Genomic DNA, 21,794 nt, shown 5'->3' with positions numbered 1-21,794 from the left:
CACTGCCCAACAACATTGCCCTTTCACATCAACAACATGTCAATTTGTTTATTTAAGTGTTGCAAGAAATATGTTGGAAGGAGATAGTCAAAGAACTAAATTCCCTTGATATCAACTAATATTTGAGGTTTTATGGTACCTCTCATTAAATAGAACATGAATGCCTTTGGGCTAATCGACCGAGGACTTGAAAGGGTGTTGGTGCTAGTGTATATTAGCATAAGTAGATAGAGAAAAAAAAGTCACAAAAGAAGGCAAGCCTCAAGGGACTCAACGTAGTTAGAGGTATCAAGGTATGTGTCATAGATCTTGAAGTGATCATGGCTTTCGATGTAGTACATAGATATCTAGGCATGTACACAAATCCCAATTAACATGAAATGTTAGTCATGTCAAAATTGCAAATACCATTAGGTATCATCTTCTAACTTCATAATAACATAGAACTTATACCTTGATAACTTATATATCAAGAATATTTTCTTGATATCTGTATTCATAATCATCAAAAGTGAGTGAGCTTAGAAAATTTAGGAAGCATCTTTAATGAAAATTTCCATGGAAAACCATAGATCTCATTTGTGGAACTATGGTCTATGATAAGAATCAAAAGTGTATAAAAAGTAAATGCTATATATATATATATATATATATATATATATATATGTTCTTCCTTTTTTATATAGACACGATTAAATCAAATGCAACTAAGGATACACGCAATCAAACAATAAATGGAAGCAACAAGCAAGAAAGGAAAAGCATGATGCATGAAAGGAAGCACACAAATGACCTACTACCTTAAAAAGTCTTATTCATCCTACACCATGCTAATGCTAAAAAACAAGTGTAGATTACAATTAAATCTCAAGAAGCTGTAGGTTAATTGCAAAATACAACTCCCCTTCAAGGCTAGTTAGGTAGAAATGATTAATTTTAACTATTCTTTCAGTGTTATGGGGACAAAACCAAAGACTATCAAACTTCTTATGCATACCTAACTTTTCCTTTATTTTATCCCATGTGAGTATGTGATGCCCCTCTTAAAAATATATTTATCTTCCTTTATGATCAAATATTCATTTTGATTATTTATCACTTGGTCAAAAACATTTTGTTGAGATTCATCTAGCTCTACAAATTGATCAATTCTTGCTTGCAAAGCTTCTTTATCTACTGCGAAATGTTGTATAATATGAAATATATGAATATATAGGTTTATAGGAAAATTTGCTTCCATCCCATATACTAACTCGAATGGGATTTTCCAAGTGTTAGTCATGACATGGTCTATCTATAAATATTTAATTTTTCTATCCCAATTATTTAATTTTTTATCCACAATCTTAATGATATTCATTAGATTCAACCAATCCATTTCCTTATGGGTAGTAATTAAAAGAATCAAACAACACAATTTTAAACTTTGAGCAAAAGTTGCTAGAGATAGAAAACTAAAATCCTTTGCATTAAAAATAGTTATTTTGGTTAGGGAACCAAACCTTTTGATTATTTCATCTTTAAGGGAACTCATAACAACTTCTTCAGTTGCCTTCATTATACGTATAGCCTCCAACCACCTTGTGAAATAATCTGTAGCAATCAAAACCCATTGACATGTTGAGAAATCTAGGGGGTAACAAATTAAGTGATTTCTCTTACTTTGATCATTGCTTGTGATGTATTTTACTTAACTTAATTATCTTCTTCTTTCAATTGATTATGTTTAGTGTTCTTTTCATCAAACAACTACCAAACCATAAATCACAACAAGACAAGAGGACACACGATATAGGTGATCAACCAGGGCCAAAACCTCTCCAACTGAGAGGAAAAACCACAAGAATTCTTCTCTTCTTATAGAACTTTAGTTGAATAATTCCAAGACCTATGACCCTTGACCAAGACCCTCCAAGCCCAATTCAATCTTTCATTCTTGACAATCTTTCCTTCCAGTAATTCCTCAACAAATTTTGCAATTTCAACCTCCAACAAATTCTTCTGCAACTTCGACCTCCCAAAAGATTCTTCTGCAAATTTCAGCCTCCAACAATTTCTTTTGCAGACATCCTAGCTCTAGTACGAGTGGAAGAGATGATGTTTTCCTTTTCTTTTCACCTTCGCTTGGATAGATTCTTTCTTCTTGACAACTCAGCTTGCAACATAAACTTCCTTTGTCACAAAATTCATCCCTCTTGAAGTAACTTGCCGTTCGGTACTTGTTGCTGCAGTATGATGCCCTAATATTCACATGCGTGGAGGAATATAGCCCAAACACAATCCAAAAAGTGCTTCGCTCTTCCTTCCTTTCCTTTGCTAGGTGTTAGGATTCTTATTCTAGCTTGATTGAACTTCTTGATGCTTGAGTGAGTGAGTATCCCAAGTGAGGTCAAAGTCTCCTTTATATAGGTCTTCTACTAGTTCGAATTGCTTCTTTTAGGCCGACTTGTCCGTTTGTGTAGGTCAACTTGATCCTTGCATCATGACGAGGTATTGTACTGTCTTTTGACTCTACTTTGACTCAATATATGCCCAAATGTGTCTTCTATAGATGACAATGACTCAATTGATTTGTAGACTCAATGACAAGCCCTAGAAGCACTCAATGGGTGCTTGACCTATAAAATAAATCTCCCTTGAGCATGAAACCCATGTCTCAAGAAAAATAATAATAAATTTGTTTTCTCTTTACATAAAATACATAAAATAATGATTACATATGTCATTATGAAGGCCGAACCTAGTTACATATTTCAACACTCCCTCTTAATTAGGGAGGTATTCATATCCATACAAGGTATTTGGAAATTCTAAATTTGAATAATTATCATAAGAAGACTCAGATTGGTAAGCCATATCTTTACGTCATATCAACCAACATTGTCACATAGCAAGGCCTTGAATAACAAATCTCTCTCCACAAGATTATAGCACAATGCTAGCGAGACAAATCACTGGTAAACACCATCATCACTGCCTCTCAAGGCACATACCCCACCCGAGTGTTCACAGGGTATGTCTTTCTCGGACAATTCCTATCTTGGAATAACACAGCCTCAAGGAATTTTCTCTTCGACTACTCTTATCTTGGGTGCCCTACCTCATCCTCAAAGAGTATTAGATGACATATGTTTTACCCAATCCTCCATTCTTTCTTCATGAAGTGAAGACAAGAATGATGTGTCTATCTATCCCTCTAAACTTAGGGAAGACATGCTCATTCCTATAAGGAATTTACACAAGATCCCTCTTATCTAGGGAGTTATCCAATCTCCCTCTTACCTAGGGACTTGTTTCCAACAATGTTTTTCTCTTTGGTGGAGATCATGGTACTATCATGATCTGAAAACTTGAGAGCAAATAAAAGTTGCAATAAATTCCTTTTAATTGACCATAAGGGCTTGTAAAATTAAGTTACAATTTGTCACATAAACATGTAAATATCAACATATACTTGTAAATTAAAATGCATATAAAAAACTTGATCAAACCATGAATAAGCAAAACATGAAGCATCAAGATTGATAATGGAGTTCACCCCTCCATTGGGCTATGTCTTTGGATTCACCTCCACAAGTCGAATCATTTTTATTGTCTTTCTTCAATGAGGATTGTGTACAATGTTCTAATTAAAAGGGTGGCCAAACCTAGAGCTGTTTTCTACTACCAAAAATACTTTAAGACTTGTAGATACAAATAATCCTCAAATAGACCTCTTTAGCTCTCCAAGATCTCAAAATATTTCTCAACATGAAGCTCTCAAAAACTTCTCCAAAATATATTAAGCTCTCTCTAAACTCTCTTAAAATAAAGTCCCTCTTTTCAAAGAGTACATAAGAGAATTTATAACTTTTTGGGATCCATAAACAAAGGAGATAATATCTCCTTAGATCCACATATCTAAGAGAGAATAACTCTCTTGATCCATAAAAAGAGGAACTCATCCACATTTTTAAGGGAAACAATCCCATGAAACTCTCAATTTCCCTCTAGCTTAGGAAAAAGGTTTGTGAGGTGGATTCTCACATTTAATCATTTTATTTTTTACAATTTAAATGAAAAATACATGAGCACATTTAACATTATATTCTCATGAAATTTTTAATAATTCCACCTCTACCAATATTCCCTTGAACTTTCCTTTGGCTTGGTACTCTTTGGAAACTGGCTACAAGATCCTCCTGGATCATATAAACTGCTTGTCGGGCTCCTCCTTTCGATGTCATGAAATACATCTTCTTCATTAGGGAGCCTTCATCTTTTGTAGGGAATCAACCATCCAACACTTTCACAAACCATATCGGTCATGTCACCCTTCTCTTCATCAGAAAGTGATCTTATAGTCCACATTTGGGTTTTATTCATACTGTTACCTCTTCCAAGTCATGTTTCCTTTAGGATCTTCCATCCAACCACATAAGTGGTAGTTCTAAGTGACATGTACAAATTTCTTTTGGTAACCCTGTATCAACCCATCCAAATGTTGTTCAAAAATAAAAATGAACATCAAATCAAAGTTACCTTTTGTGATGGCCTTTCATCATGAAATATGCTTGCTTGAAACATCAACATCCTGTACATTCATAAACACATCTCCAAGACATTCAACGTAAGGGGTATCCTTTCTTTATAGACCTTATCAGGGTCTTCTTTTCTATGGATATGTCATGATAATTTTTTCTAGTCATCATATGTTTATTTCTTTTTTCGTACGTGATCATAGTTGCCTCTTTCATGATGTCTTCTTTCCCTCTTCACATATTTTTCCCCAAGAACTTCCATTCATGGTTCCTTCATTTTTGTCAACTACCTCATATTCCATATGAGGAAATATTATGTTGATTTCATCTTGTCAATATGTAAACCATGCCTTCATGCATGTTTTCAAAGGAAGAGATCTCTTTTCTTTGATCATGCTTATGAGGTAGAGAATTTACCCATGTTGTCTGCAACTATATGATGACATGAATTAATCTATCAAATGCATACATACCTATTTTCTTCTTTTGGTCATCCAGACTTCCTTCAGAAGCTTCCTTTCCTTGAAAGTACTTCACCCATGCTGCACTCCTATGTTATCATACTATAATCCTTCTAAATAAAGGATCTGACACAAGGTGGAATGTAGACCATCAATGAGACACCCTATTTTCCCAAGATAGGTGAATATTCTAATAAAGATTGCAACGAAGGATATTAATTATCCTTATTCTGCAAATGCTCCTTTTTAATGATGATGATATATTTTTACCATGCTAAATGAATTTCTTCTAACCATGTATGCTACTCATGCTTTTAGTGCAGTTACTGAGAGCTACTTCCTTTCTATGATGACTGCTACATTCATGTAGACTTCCATTTGTGTCATGAGCTCTTGCTTCAATTGTATGCTTCCAATATGATGCCATTTCCTATTATGATGCATCCTATCATACTTAAAGTGCTTCTTATCATGATAGCTATTGTTTACAAAACTGAAGGGAACTAAGAGAAGGAGATTATCTTTGTCATTGTAGAGATCTTTCAATTCCTCCTTGTATTTCCTCTTTTTAGGTTCTTCCACGCCTTCGGTGATATGGGAATTGTTGGGTGTAGTATATGGTATATTAATGTACCAACATTTAATTGTCAATCCAGGGTCCGTGGAATTCGAGACGCAACACTGGAAATGCCAGAGAGAGACTTCAACAACTTGCAAAACAAAACCCTAATTTGTCTAGAAATTTTTCACTCCTTGAGTTCCTGCACCTTGCTCTAATCTTTCAATCAAAACCAATATTTAGAAACAAAACCCTAGCTATTGCAAGCACTCATCTTGCAGTTACCATCAATAGAAAACAAACCCTAATTAAGAAGAAAACTGTTATAGACATTTTTGTGCCTTACAACATGGAGCATGAAATGTCAATAATCTGAGGGATCCAAAGTCCCTAAACATGTTGTTCTTACCCTTAGAGGAACAAGGTCAGCAAACCACAGCACTAAAAATCAGTTCTCCACCTGAATACACTCAAAAACAGGCTATTTCTGGATCATGTCAGCTGCTCCACTAAGCATCTGCGCTGAATGTCAACTGCTCCACTCTGTACCTGCGCTGAATGTCAAAACTAATGAAGGCTACCTGCGCTGGGCGAGATTGGCCAAGTGGCACAGTCATTCTGCAAGGTGTCAACTGCCCAGGAAGCTTCCAAACTGACACTTGGGTCAAGGAATTCGCCTTGTGATGAGTAAGAGGGTCTTGATCTCCAAGTGGAAGCAAGAATCTCCAAGTGGACTCAAGAACTGAAGATTAACTAAAGTGGGAGAGGACACTAGTCAGCTTCATGCCAGTCTCAAGATGACTCATCCTTTCTCCAAAACCCTATATATAGAGCTCTCTCATGAGGTCTATGGAGGCTGGAATTTTGTGCAAGTAAGGAAGTGCTGTTGGTTTGTGTATAGAACTATTGGGTGATTGCTTTGAAGGAGGTGAAGAGGAGATTTCTTTCTGCTGGGAGGTGTTGTTGGATTGGGCCTATGATGGTTGTAACACTCTCAGAACTTTACTTCTTCCATTAATAAAGTATTTGAGGTTCTTCTATATGCATGTATCTTTGTGGCGTATTGATGCTTGTATATTTGATTTATTCTAATCCTTAAATCAGTTGTGGATGTATGCTTCTTGTAGTTTCCTTTTTCTTGTGCTTTTACAGGATCTTTGTGTAGCTGGGCCGGTGAAAGAGCAAGGAGCTAGGAGCAAGCAGCAAGGAGTGAGGATTGGATCGACTATTAGCGCAAGATAACGGTTAGTAGATCATCCTTCTCTTCTCTCTCTCATCTCATAAAGAAGTAATCTTGAATAGCTTTGTTTTCAGTTGTTGCTGAGGTACTATCACCCTTAGAGTGGGATAGGGTCATTCCGTATTGGATACTTTTCCCAACAACAAATTGGCGACTCCGCTGGGGATCGTATCTTGTTGGTTGTTTGTGTTTTTGCTATTCATTTCATAAACAAAGGGAGTACCGAATCGAACTGTGTTTGAATCTTTCAAATACAAAGTAGAGGGCAGCTACTCTAGCTCAGTTTCTGGGCAAGTTTATGATTTGAAGAGCTGATCCAAAAGGACTCTAATAAGCTCTTAGTGATAGCTTTTCATCCTCCTTGTCATCCCTTTGTGTGTCCTTGACTGATAGCTTCTGATTTGAGCAAAAACTGTGAATTTTTGAGCAATCTGTGACCCGGAGACCACCAGAAACGAAAGTTTCGTTCTTCAGTGCAGGCTGTACAAAGGCTGTTTGCATTTCAGCGCAGTTCTCGAAGGGGCTACCTGCGCTGAAGGTCAAACAGGCAGTGTTCCACCTGCGCTGGACCAATCCTGCCTTGTGCTGCTGGGGTTTCCTGCTATTTCTTGCCCTGTTTTCACTCTTGTTTTTGCTGTTTGTTACCAGTCAGTAGGCCTATCTGAAACCAACTTTCCTTGTCACTATTCCGCCTCAGTTGTATAAAGAAACTGTGTTTGTTCTTTGTGTATTTCTTATACATTTACAGTTTCCCATAACGAAAGTGAACTAGTCTTGCTGTGGCCTCTTAGATCTAGACCTGTGATAAAGTGTCGTTTTGATCTTAAGAGTTAGTTTGTTTGCTGTTCATAGCTAATTGAGCTTTTTCTTTCGTCATTTGGTTTGAGTTTATATATTTCTAGTGTCGAAACAAGTAAATCTTAAGGTGTCTTTTGATTTTGGACAAGCTTGTTTTCTTTCACTTGAAATTGAATTCAAAATTATACAACAGCTTTCTTTTTGCATTTCACCAACATTAAGAAAGAGAAAAGAAATACTTGCATTGTGCATGTGCATTATGACAGCTTGCATGTTGATTTAGGAAAATGCATTAGTGTGTGCTCTATGATCTGTGTGAAAAGGTGTTATCTTTCTTTTCCCTCAGTAGTTAAGGTTTTCAAAGTTGAAAGATTGAAAAGCGTGCTTATCATCTTAGACTGCATTTAGGAGTGTTACTATACATCTCGTGGTGATCCATAAAGGAAAACTGCTAAACAAGATCAACCTTAAAATAAATTGAATTTACATAACAACGCATTGAAACATAACGCAAACATCTAGAGGTCTAAGCTAGAGACGTGTTCCGGCGTCGTTAAACGTGATATCTTAACGTTGAGTGGTTGGGTGATTCCTCCACGGTGAAGCGATAAGTATCAATACGGACTTGTGCTCCCACGTACCGTCGCGTATATATTGGGAGACCCCTATAGGAATAAAGCCTTTATCCAATAGGAAACCGTGTCGACCGCCCTACTGATCGCAATGCAGTGAACACAGCATTCACGAAGATCGACCACCCGTACCGTAAAACGTATTCTGTGGTTTTGCGAAAAGTTTGGCACACCCTCTGCCTAGAACTCCAGAGCGGTTTCTTTTGGCCTTTTTCAAACTCTATAACTGAAAAAGTCCATCCGAGCATTTGTCACTTCGGGCTCGTTAAAACATCGAAGGAGACTAGAGTCATCTTTAGCTTTTTCTCGACTCTTAAAAAGTGAAAAAGCAAGTTGTGTCTAAGCGTCGTTATAAAATTTATTTTAAACGGAACATAATCACCTCCTATTCCCGCGTTGATCTTAAGTTGAGAACATGGAATGCCCCAACCAAGGAACTCCACATGATGGAAATCCTAGTCCATTCTCCTCTTGGGGAGAAGTTGGTGCGCCCCACATGGCCACATTGTCGCTTCCAGGACTGACAATTGGCTTGCCTATTTGGCTTTTCTCAACTAATGTAGTTCAGACCACCATGGTTCCTGATCAGTCGAGTCAACAGTTAGATCAGTCTAGAGCTGCCCACCAACCTTCCACTTCTTATAACTCTTCCTCTAATCCTCCATCTTCGCAAGGTGAGGCTGGCAAAAGCCAAGCTCCCATGGAGAAGAAGGAAAAGAAGAAGAAAGAGAAGAAGAAGAAGGAGCCTAAGGCGACTGGGGGCAAGCAAAAGACATCTGACAAAAACCCACACACAGCACAGACCGGGCCTAAATCGCCATGTGTCATATGTAGAGGAGACCACTTCCATAGAGATTGTCCCTGTATTCCCCGGATACTAAGGGACTGGTCCCCTCGGTTGCACAATTCGGGAGCATCAACCTCTGATAGCCATGTTGATTGCTTACCGTCAACCAGCGAAAGTGAAGGTTCAAGACGAAGAGGGGGATCAAGATCTCCCTGCAGACTGTGTGAAGGCGGTCACGCCATCCACCATTGTCCCTTCTTAGACGAAGCAAAGAGAGTTTTGGAAGATCGTCCGGTTTCACCGGTAATACTTCCTCCTGGATACAAAAAACTCGTGCTAAGTCCTTCGTTGGTTGAAAATACAGCTGGCCCGCTCAAGTGGTCAGCTGAAACGTCAGTCATTGAAAATAAACCTACTGAATCCAGACCAGACGAGAGTCTAAAGGTCGATACGGCAGTTGACCCGGTTCTTCCTTCAGAGGTTTCATCCTCAAATGACACCGTCATTGAAGATTCATCTTCAAGTGACACCCTCACTGAAGAGAAAAAGGATGACACCATCCAGATTCTTTTCATCAACACAGATTCTGATGAGCGTCAGGGCAATGCGCCCATTCCTTTATCGCAAGAAGGAACATCATCAGGATCGTATCCGGCCGTGTATTCGGTCCCACCACCAAGCAACCTGGTCGTATCCTTTGATTGGAACCAACTAGGCAGACCCCGGTTACCAGCCAATATACCGTTCAGAATCATAGTCCAAATCTACAGAATGGTAATGGCTGGAACTATCATTGATGAAGGGGCATCTGTGAGTATCCTTTCCTCTATTGCTTGGAAAGCACTGGGTTCCCCGGCGCTTTTTCCTGAGATAAGAAATCTCTCGGGTTTTGATAAAGGAACCAGTCGACCATTAGGGATCCTCCCCAATGTACCTGTTACATTGAAAGGGAAGACCGTTCAATTGAACGTGATGGTCGTTCAAGGACCCTTGGATTATAACCTACTCCTTGGACGAGACTATATATATTGCATGGGAGCTATAGTCTCCTCACTCTTTAGAGTAATGTGTTTTCCACACGAAGGAAGAATGGTCAAGCTCGTAGACCAACTTTCATTTCCGGGATCACGCATCGCAAATAGTCAAATACCAACCCTGAATGGTCTATTCACCCAAGAAATGTCTCCACCCCCAGTCCTCCTTCCCGATGAGTGTGAGTGATTCGGAAAGATAGGGCTGGAACCCAGGGGGCATGCATCCTGGTCTGCTTCGGGCAGAGGAAACCTTGGGTATAAGGTAGAATTTCCGCGAAAAAGTATGACTAGTCCGTACCCCGTCCGTGGATGGAAGAGGGGTTGTTCTAGAACAGGACTCTTTTGTCAAAGTTATGTGTTTGATGATTTTAGTCATTCACCTTTGTCTAAACAGGTAGGCTACCAAGGAAAGAGATTCTATTGCGGCAGCAAATGGTAACCATCTTTGGGTAAAAGGCAAGCCTCACCCATTAAAACTAATGTTTTAGAGGATAAGTAGGGGCAGCCTCCAAAGAAAGGGATTCCTTTGCTGCAACAAGTAGTAACCATCTTTGGATAACCTAATGATAGACATCGCCAAAGAAAGAGTTTCATTTGCGGCAGCAAATAAAACCATTTTTTGGATAACCTGAAAGAGGCAAGCCTCACCCATCAAAACAAATGTTTTGGAGGATAAGTAGGGGCAGCCTTGAAATTGTACCTTTTACCTGGGGGCATGCAAACCTTTTGGAGTGTAAGCAAAGAACGGTCATTGATCGTTTCCTAACTTACATAAAGAAAGGATGGGGGGCAAAGGTCAAAAATTGCCAAATTTAGAGCATAGCTTATGTGAGGTGCAAGCTCTATAAAAATTGGAATCTTGCAGGAAGACATTTCTTATCCTATGACTGGTATATCGAGCAGTTTTACCGCGGAATTTATGCTCGTTAAAAAATAGAAAAGTGAGATCCGAGCAGTTTTAGCGTCATAGTTCATGCTCGTTAAAAAATAAACATAAGCTTTTGAGCAAAGAGTTTCCTCCAGAGTTCAAGCTCATTAAAAAATGAACCTATTCCGGTAAATAACCATTGTGATCGTAAATTTATTAGCCACAAAAGCCTTGGTCGTGTTTGCACCCGCCACCTCCATTTCATTTGGCCAATCGTTCACCTCCATATGATTGTTTACCCATTTTGAGGAACAGCTGCGAAGAGTGATATCACTTAGCCATCCTTGTGACACTGCCGTGATTGGAAAATTCCAACCTGTACCTGGAATCTGCTGCTATCCCTGTTTATCACTCGTTCCTCAAAAGACGAGTTTTCTTTGAGCTCTTTTCATTTGACTCGTAAAATATGAAAAGTTTGCCGAGTTTTGGCCTTCCAGCTCGTTAAAGTTGACCGGAAGAGCTATCCCTCCTCTAGATTTTAATCTTTTTGGACCTGAGGCATTATTACACAAAAAGGTCGAGCGCTTGTTTTATTCGGCTCGTTAAAGTAATCAAAAACTCATCCCTTCTGTATTGTTTTATACTTTTTCGGACTTAAGGGATTAGATGACGAAAAAGGAATTCTGGAGTTAACTTTCTGTACCTTTTCAGACTCTCTAAAAGTGAAAAGGACCGAGTTTTCCTTGTCGTTAGACTCGTTAAAATGATTAAATAGCGACAAACTTGTCTTTAGACGAGAACGAGTTTCCCTATCGCTAAGCTCGTTAAAATATAGCGATGGGCTTGCCCGAAGGGCAGGTTATAGAACAAGCATATGTTATCCTCCTCAAGCTTGACAAAAATAAAGAGGTACTGGTCAGAAATGACTGGGGAAAAATTGGGAGAACCTCAAAGCTTTAATGGTAGCAAGTCGCTCTTGAACATGACACTTTGTCCTCCGTATCACATCGGGTTGGGTTGTTTCATTCACCGGTCTCATCACCATGGTCCTCGCCAAACCATCCACATTTGGGGTAATGCTACCGATCCATCACATCAGTGTCGTTATATGTTCAAGAGATGTTGTTCAGAAAGAGTCAACCGTGTCCCATCCACTGCCATACATTATCTTTCATCCACCCATGATCGCCACCCTGAATCATATTTCACAGATTGTTTTCACCTCCACTAAAATCATTAGCTCCGTTCCGTGTCATTGATGTGGGATTCATTAAGGCCCTCCTTTGACGGATCGCTTCTTGTCGACTTCAGCTCATTATCCAAGAAGTTGATCTAGGAACAAACCCCCCAGTACTTTGAAACTTGCATGCCTCAATGGCAAGTTTCTCACTTCCGGCGACAGGTATACATCAATGACCTTCGACCAGAAGATTTTGCGTGGTGTTCGATGCCAAGTCCTTTATTCACACCATGTGAATTGTATTGCAGTACCTTGAGGGTCATTGTCATTATTGGTGATTCCTCTCACGCTTGTTAACGGTTTACATTATTGACCGGTAATCAAGCGATGTCTTTCCATGTTCGACTTCAGCGTAATTCTCACATGGATCGACTTGTACTTAGAGTGAAGATCGAATGAGATTGAAGACCCCGGATCTAGTTTCATCCATCCGGGCTGCGATATATATTCAGGAAATATAAAGACATTTGTTATGTACATCATTGCAGCAGATGATCATCCTACTCAAAGGATGATAATTTCAGCAGAGAATTATCAGTCTACCATCAGACGATCGTCTGTTCTATGTACCAAAATGAATTTATAAAGCTGAGCATGGGAATGCCCGCCTCGGCTAGATCATGAAAGCAGAATGAAAAATAATGTATTGTATTGTATTTTATTACAGGGCACCTCTCAGCGATTGAATGAACTTCGGATCCTCCTGATAAAGCATTTCACCCGATAAACGACCTCATACTTTAGGGGGTAACTGTTATAGACATTTTTGTGCCTTACAACATGGAGCATGAAATGTCAATAATCTGAGGGATCCAAAGTCCCTAAACATGTTGTTCTTACCCTTAGAGGAACAAGGTCAGCAAACCACAGCACTAAAAATCAGTTCTCCACCTGAATACACTCAAAAACAGGATATTTCTGGATCATGTTAGCTGCTCCACTGAGCATCTGCGCTGAATGTCAACTGCTCCACTCTGTACCTGCGCTGAATGTCAAAACTAATGAAGGCTACCTGCGCTGGGCGAGATTGGCCAAGTGGCACAGTCATTCTGCAAGGTGTCAACTGCCCAGGAAGCTTCCAAACTGACACTTGGGTCAAGGAATTCGCCTTGTGATGAGTAAGAGGGTCTTGATCTCCAAGTGGAAGCAAGAATCTCCAAGTGGACTCAAGAACTGAAGATTAACTAAAGTGGGATAGGACACTAGTCAGCTTCATGCCAGTCTCAAGATGACTCATCCTTTCTCCAAAACCCTATATATAGAGCTCTCTCATGAGGTCTATGGAGGCTGGAATTTTGTGCAAGTAAGGAAGTGCTGTTGGTTTGTGTATAGAACTATTGGGTGATTGCTTTGAAGGAGGTGAAGAGGAGATTTCTTTCTGCTGGGAGGTGTTGCTGGATTGGGCCTATGATGGTTGTAACACTCTCAGAACTTTACTTCTTCCATTAATAAAGTATTTGAGGTTCTTCTATATGCATGTATCTTTGTGGCGTATTGATGCTTGTATATTTGATTTATTCTAATCCTTAAATCAGTTGTGGATGTATGCTTCTTGTAGTTTCCTTTTTCTTGTGCTTTTACAGGATCTTTGTGTAGCTGGGCCAGTGAAAGAGCAAGGAGCTAGGAGCAAGCAGCAAGGAGTGAGGATTGGATCGACTATTAGCGCAAGATAATGGTTAGTAGATCATCCTTCTCTTCTCTCTCTCATCTCATAAAGAAGTAATATTGAATAGCTTTGTTTTCAGTTGTTGCTGAGGTACTATCACCCTTAGAGTGGGATAGGGTCATTCCGTATTGGATACTTTTCCCAACAACAAAAACCCTCATTGATAATTGAAAAGTGATTTTTTATAATTGAAAAGCAAACCTTAGATTTTGGCAATTAAAGAACAAAAGCCTAACTAAAGAGAAAATCCTTAATGTTTGGCAATCAAGGAGAAAACCCTAGCTAGTAATTTATTGGAATCTTGAGCATTTACTTAAGAAAATGTAAAGTCTAACTCAATGGACCAAAGAACATGACAATTGAATTCTAGACAATCCATTCATTATCAAAGTAAAATTAACCTTTTAACTCATAATGAAAAACTCCAAAGAAATAAGAAAGTCTATTATGACTCTACACTTGAAAAATATTCTCTGTGACAAATTAGGATATGCATAAAAGCAAAGATTTTAGATATGTCAACCAAGATACAAGTGTAAGTAGTGTGATAATTCATACAAGCCTATTATGGTATGTGAAATGAACTAACTCAGATCTGAACACTCACTGTAGAAGCCTATTTTAATCAATAAAGCCAAGCCCAATTAAATTATGAAAATATTTCTGGGGCTTATGCTTGTTACTATAAACCACGGTACCCAAACCAAAGAAAAGGTTGTTGTCACAACAAAGCATGCTCATTGAATCTTGTTTGCAGGTATAGTAATTGTGTATGCAAGTTTACTACATATAAGATCATTTCAAATCAGAGTTAAAAATAAGCTTAGGATCTTCTACCCTTGACAAACATCTTCTCATGGTTACAAAGTCCAACAAATAGAAAAATGTTTCCACAAATCTTGTACATCTTAAGATTTCAATTGTCACATTAAGATCTTCAATTGAGTTTATAAGACAAGGGCCTCCAGATCAGGTTTGTATGGCTTATAAATCATTGCTTCTCTTTTTTTATTCCCTTTTAAAATAGTTTTGTATATTGAAAATTTTGAGCATGGTTTTTACAACAAACAAAGCAATGCAATATGGTGGGACTTTACTAGTATACAATGCACAAACCCTTAATATGCTCTACTCCCATTTGAAAGAATTGAAAGATCCTCATAGTTATGACAAACTACAGATTGAAAGTTAAATGCATTCCACTGGTTTAACCTCAAGAGTTATGTCCTCCCTTTAATATACTAACTTGAATGGGATTTTCCAGGTGTTAGTCATGATATGGTCTATCTATAGATACTCGATTTGGATATCCCAATTATTTTATTTTTTATCAACAATATTAATGATATTCATTAGATTCAACGAATTCATTTCCCTATGGGTGGTAATTAAAAGAATCAAACAACACAATTTTATACTTTGAGAAAAAATTGCTAGAGATAGAAAACTAAAAGCCTTTGCATTATAAATAGTTATTTTGGTTAGGGAATTGTTACACAATATTTTGTCACACCTCCTGCACTTCCCTGTGACATACTCCGAAGTGCCCCAAACATGACCATTATAGAGTAGACTCATCCATGTATATAGCTAAGATCCATCCTAAGACTTTGTTTGGAAAATGTCTTGAGATTTCCCTGAAGAAATAGCTCTTAAACCCTAATTTGAGCACCATCACTCTTATGAGGCTTAAAACCGCGATGGTTGCATGTTGCAATATGCCAGAACTGCGATGACATTGCTCGGTTTTTTCATATACCTGCAATGATCCTAAAAATGTAATTTTCCCAAAGGAGATGAGAAGCTTCTAGAGCGGCGAGCTGGAGGTGGTTTCACATAGATGAGTTCGAATCTTCCTAAGTTGACCTCTATGTATTATCCCTATGAGCTACCTCCTTGAGATGTGGGCCTAATCCTATCTTTGGAGAAGTCCTAACTCCCTTTCCCAGTCTATAAATTCATCCTCTCCCATTCCAAAATGGTTGGTCAGGTTAGAGGCTGGGCTGGTCTATGTCCATTTGCACCACTATGTTGAGCTTGTGCTTAGAGGCTATTCATTAGACTTGGAGAAGGAGTGTTTGGAGAGTTTCTTGGCTTGGACTAAAATTACCACTCAAGGAGAGCCTTTCAACATTAAGGCTATGGTTGTAAGCTTCCCTTTATTCATTTCATAATATACAACTACTGGTTCATCTTCCCAAAATATATATGTTCATGTATGTGTTAGCTTGGCATTCACTGATCATCTAAGTAGGTTATTATTGGATTTTCTATTGGTTTTGGCATGCTTTGTTGTCTCTTGATCACTTGGGCAAGTACATAAGTGCCGAGAGAAGCAAGAACAAGTCTATGACACAAGCGATTTGAGGCTGTCAACAAAGAAAATCGGATTAACATCAAAACGAGCTAGGCCATCTCTTTCGTTATGCTTTTCAATTATAACCTAGGAAGATGTCTAGTTGATTGTCACTTCAGTTGCTAGACCCACTGATTGGGCTAGAGGGATCGTCTTTGTCCACAGAGAGGATTAACCTTGTCAAAAAAATGGCGACTCCACTAGGGAGCCTATGACCCTTTCCATCTAATTGTTCACCTTGATATTTTGACTAGTTTGACTAATCGTCGATTTTTTGGCCTGTCTGCATCAATCTAGGTGTATACCATCACTGATTACTGCCTTAGAGTGCTAAGTCTGGATTGTTTCTTGGAATGTTTTTAGTTTTTTCCCATGTTCCTCACCCATCGTGGGTCTACCCTTAATAGTCGTGATGGCATCGTGGTTTTTACCTTTATAGTTGCGATGATCGCGGTTTTTAACTTTACAGTCGCGATGAAAAACTTTTTCTTCATTTTTTGGTTGCGCTAAAATCATCACTACTTTTACTATACAAAGTAGTGATTCCATCGTGGGTTTGCCTATGCAAATGAGCGATAATCGCGGGTTTGGGTATATAAAGTAGCGATGATCCTTGAATGTGAACATTTTTAAGGTTTCTTCCTAAGAATCTAGTGTGTCTTGGCCCCTAAGGTCTTTTCCCAAGTCTTTTCCCATCCTATATGCTTGGATTTGTCAATGTTTTGATTGGTTGCCTTCATTAATTTGCAAAATTTGTCTCGTTGGCTTTGAAGTGAAATCTGATTGAGTTCTAAGGTTTCTAGTCAATTGGTCATCACTTTCTTCTTGCTGGCGTCATTGAGATACTTATTTTGCTGATTGATTGAATGTTGTTCTCTATAGAAATCATTGAAAACATCGTTTTGCATCTATTTTAGCTTGTATTTATAAATTTGCTTTTCGTGAAATGCAATAGATTAGTTGCATTGAAAAGTTAATTTTTGAGATTCATCATTGAAAATAGATCACATTTTTCAGTGATTGAAAGCTAAAAACTCTATTAGGTGCATCAAATCATTCAAAATGGAAAGAAAAGCATAATTAATCTAAGTGCATCTTTGTAAAGTAAAACCATTTTACTTTCCAAAAAGTTGCATTTAGGATAGTGAAAAGTGGAAATCATTTTTTTACTTTTGGCATGGAATTTAGTGAAATGAAAGATTAGATTTTTTTTTCACATTTTTCATTTGGAAGACGAAGCGAAAGTTTTCCTTTTCTCATATAGTTACATCATAGGTGTTCAGGTGACATTGTTTTGAGCCTCAAAACCGAAACTTAATTGAAGAGCAACATTAAAATCTATCAATTAATCTAAGGAGAATTTGAAACATTAACACTTCATACTTAGTGGTCTAGGCTAGAGACGTGTTCTGGCGTCTTTAAAAATTAGCAGTTGTCGTTCACTTCGACATTAGACAACGCTAGCACGGACTGTGCTCCCTGTACCGTTGCGTATATAAAGGAAGACCCTCATAGGTTGCAAACCTTTATCCATAGGAATCCGAGTATGCCACCCTGTAAACATGATAAATCGAACACATCATTCGCGGAGATTGCCTGCACATACGTCAAGTCCTTGGTAAATTTATTTGTTGAGGTGTATATTGCAGTTCACGGTTACTTGGTACTCCTTTTAACTAGAGTTACCTGAGTGGTCATTTCGATATTTTTTGACTCTTTATATTTGAAAAGATCATCGAGCACTTGTCCTGTTAAGCTCGCTAAACCAACGAAAGCGACTAAAGTCATCTTTTCGTCATTTTCTCGACTCTTAAAACATGAAAAGGAAAATTTTTTGTTTCAAATTTAATGAATTAATTGACCGTGGAACACCATCCTTCCTGTGGAAATACTCCTTAGTAGGTCTTAGGTTGATACCAATGGCAACATTTTCTGAGTCTACTGTTAAGGAAACCCCTCTGATGGGAATCCTAGTCCTTTTCCTTCTTTCGAAAATGCTGGTGCTCCCAATATGGAAACGTTGTCCCTTCCTGGATTGATCATTGGTATGCCAGTTTGGTTATTTTCAACCTCGGTGGTCCCGAGTGTCCAAATTGCTTTTCAACCGAGTTCTCCTTGTTGAATTTTCTAAGTCTATCCCTTAGAAAATTAATCTGTATTCTGCTAATTTATTTCTTCTACTTGTAAATTATGAACAACTTATTTAATACATTTAAATACCGAAATAAACACAATACAGTCACAACATCTATAGATCATCAACTGAAAGAAAACAAGCACACAAGTGACACTGTTGTTTTCGGACAAATGTCCTTGGAAAAACCCAATGGGGGAAAAAGTGCAACTATTCTGAGGGTTTATTATTATGTAGTATTTCCTTGAGTACAATTGGGTGCCTAACCGGCTCACCTGACAGATAAAAATACATGGCAACAATACCTCTATATTCGAAAACAGGTATTCAGAAAACTTGTACCACGAAACCCTCTCCGGCACAACTGAAGCTCAACGTTGGCCCTTCTAGCATCTACGTCAGCCTCTTGCTGACCTGTGTTAGCTGCAGGACCCTCTGCGTCAGCCCTCTGAGGCACTGCGCAACCTCTGGGACCCTCTACGTCACTCTAGCAACCTTTGCATGGATGATGCAGTCCCTCTGCCTCTGCGCTGTCTTTGTTGGGCTCTGCATGGGCTGAACTGGCTATTGCTCTTGTTCTCCCTGCTTTTGCGCTGGTCTCTCAATATTGTCTCTGCCTCTCTACCCAGTACTCATTGCCCCTCGTTGCTGATCACTGATTCATTTTTGCTTAGCAACCCCTCTCTAGCAAAATGAATGACTGATCACTCTGGTGTGTTCGACAACTGACCCTCATGCCTCTTCTTATACTTTTCCTATTGGTCCTTCAACGGCCGAGATTACATCTCTAATCAACGTCTAAGATTATATATGACTTGATCCATGTCATTTGGAACCTTCTAACCCAGTTTTATATTAATACCCATTAATATTTTATTTTTCCTAAGTTTAGACTTAGGAACTCCATTAAAAATATTAATTATTTTAATATCTCCTTAACCAGGTGGAATCTGCCCAAACCATTTATGGGTCTTGGAGATCTCATGTACTTTATCCTCTCTACCAATTTTCATGGCTAGAGCACATCCGATGCTATCCCAAATCAACACTCCCTCTTAGCAAGGACTGTGCTCTAGTAATACTCCACACTAAGCATCACTTTGATTATACGACACCGGTACCGGTGCTGATGCTAGGCCTCCCCACCCAACATCCTATGCATTTCTGCATCCTGTACTGCTGCCCATGGCTCTGCCACTGGCATTGCTGCATCCATACGACAACTCCCTCTGCATCCATGCTGCTACTGGTCCTTTCTCCCAACACTGCATCTGCACTTCACCTCCCTCTCATCATGCTGCATCGTGCTACTGCACTACAACTTAGTTAATGAGAAGTAATTAACTGACCCACCCAACTACTGACATCCTTGTCAGGCTAGAAACACTACCGATGCTAAAGCTCTCTCTGTCGCTATCAAGTGCTCCCTCTACTGCCTCTGCGCTACTGCAACAACTCCCTACCTCTCGCACTACTGCAAACCTCCTCTATGCCTCTCGCACTGCTGCAACCTTCTAGTTCTGCATTGCCTGGGACTACTGCACTATAGCAGTCTCTTCCGCTTCATCCGCATCTGTCTCTACCTACATCCACTAGTCCTGCTACTCCTCTTCGGGGCTCCCGTAGAAAGGTATAATCCAAGAGGTTGGGTACCTCAAGGATCTTGCCCCTCATCGCCTATAGTCCTCCTGACTACAACTTGATGTCTCCCCACTTCTTCTCAAGTGGCACATGAGCACTCAATGCACAATCGTCATCCTTCTCGACTTATTTCTCCGCTTTCATTGACGATCCCTTAGACTCAGAAGCCTCTCCCTTGTTCTTCTTCCTTGGACATTGGTTCGCATAGTGACCCAGTTCCCCACAGTGGAAGCACTTGACCTTGGAGAGGTCCTTCTTCTTCCTCTTCTCCTACTTTCTTGCAGATGCTAGAGTCGTATCCTCTTCCTCTTCCTTCTTGATCGTGACCCCTTTGCTGCTACTTCTAGTCTTGGTCAGCCGTCTGATCTCTTCTTGATGAAGAGCCACCCACAATTCTTCCCAATCTGGAAGACTCGCCCTGCCCAGTATGCTTTGGACAAATGTCTCCCACTCCTCGGAGACTGCATTAAGTGCGGTCCTTACCATCAACTCCTGATCCGGCATGGCCCTTATGGAAGTCAGTTGGTCATGAATCTCCTTCAACAGACCGAGGAAGACATCTATTTGGTCTCCCTTCTGCATCTGGTATGACCTTAGCTGATTCTACATGAGCATATTCCTCTGCACGGAAGTATGTTGGTACAATGTCTTCAATGTGTCCCACATCTCCTTTGCCATTTCCTTCTCGGCAATATGTGGAACCACATGATCCTTAACCCCATCGAGGATGATACACTTTGCCTTAGCCATTTCCTCCTTGTACCTTTCATTAGCTACTGAGTCAATTGGGATAGTCATCACTCTCAAGGTGAAGCCCTTGATACAATGTCTGTCTAGAATGGACAAGATCCTGGCCTTCCAGACCACAAAGTTGGACGCTCTGTCTAGCCTGTCTTGATCTCTTAGCCCATTCACGACCATCTCGCTGCTCTTCTTTGTCAACTCCTCCAAACCTCTCTACGTCCTGTCTGGAAGTTCTCGGTTCGACTCTTGCTGTGTATCTCTACTTCCCGTCTAGAAGTTCTAGATTCGACTCCTGCTGAGTCTTGCTACTTCTTGTATGTAAGTTATCGGTTCGACTCCTTTTGAGTCTCTCTAATTCCTGTTTGGAAGTTCTCTTCTGGAATCCCTCTGAGTCCCTATTTCCCTCCTGGAAATCCTTCTGCCAATTGTTAAGTTGCCCCACTCCAATTGTTTGTGCAACTGCAACACTGATTCAGATTCCTTGGTTAGAAATCCACCTCGGAAACAAGTTCCTCTACCTTGGTCTTGCCCTATTAGGTATTGTTCTAACCACAATACCCCACCAGCTTCACTCCCGCAAACTGCCCACAACTTCCTTTGCCCTAACAGCTAAAGGATTGAACCTCTTGTGTTATGCTCTTAATCCTACAAGATGATACTAGAATACCAAATATGTGAAAAAGGATACCCAGAACATAGAACAAGAGCAATAACAGCAAGTATTTTATTATTCAAAAAGCAAAGTTCACTTGCCTCTTCGAGGGGGCAACCCCCAATAGAGCTGAGCTCGATTACAAAATAAGACACGATGCTCCTCACAGGGAGTCTTTATCCTTTATATAGGATTCATACATGCAATACCATGGGGCAATACCATGGTTCTTATTAATACCATCTATCTAATGCCATGGCCCATTTGCAACTAACTGTGGTCCCGTCATTAAATGCAGGTTAACCACTTACAATTATGAATATGGGCTTTACTGACTCTTTACTTAACTATAACTATGAATTGATCCTATTACATAAATAAGGGGGTTAGGGTGGGACCCTAACATGCCCTCCCCCATAAGAATAACCTTGTCCTCAAGGCTGAAGTTGCGGAAACTGTTGA

The sequence above is a fragment of the Pinus tabuliformis genome, chromosome 6, assembly GCF_031772625.1.
Source record: "Pinus tabuliformis cultivar Carrire ecotype Pingquan chromosome 6, CPIR1, whole genome shotgun sequence".
NCBI lineage: Eukaryota > Viridiplantae > Streptophyta > Pinopsida > Pinales > Pinaceae > Pinus > Pinus tabuliformis.
This window is presented reverse-complemented; position numbering follows the sequence as displayed.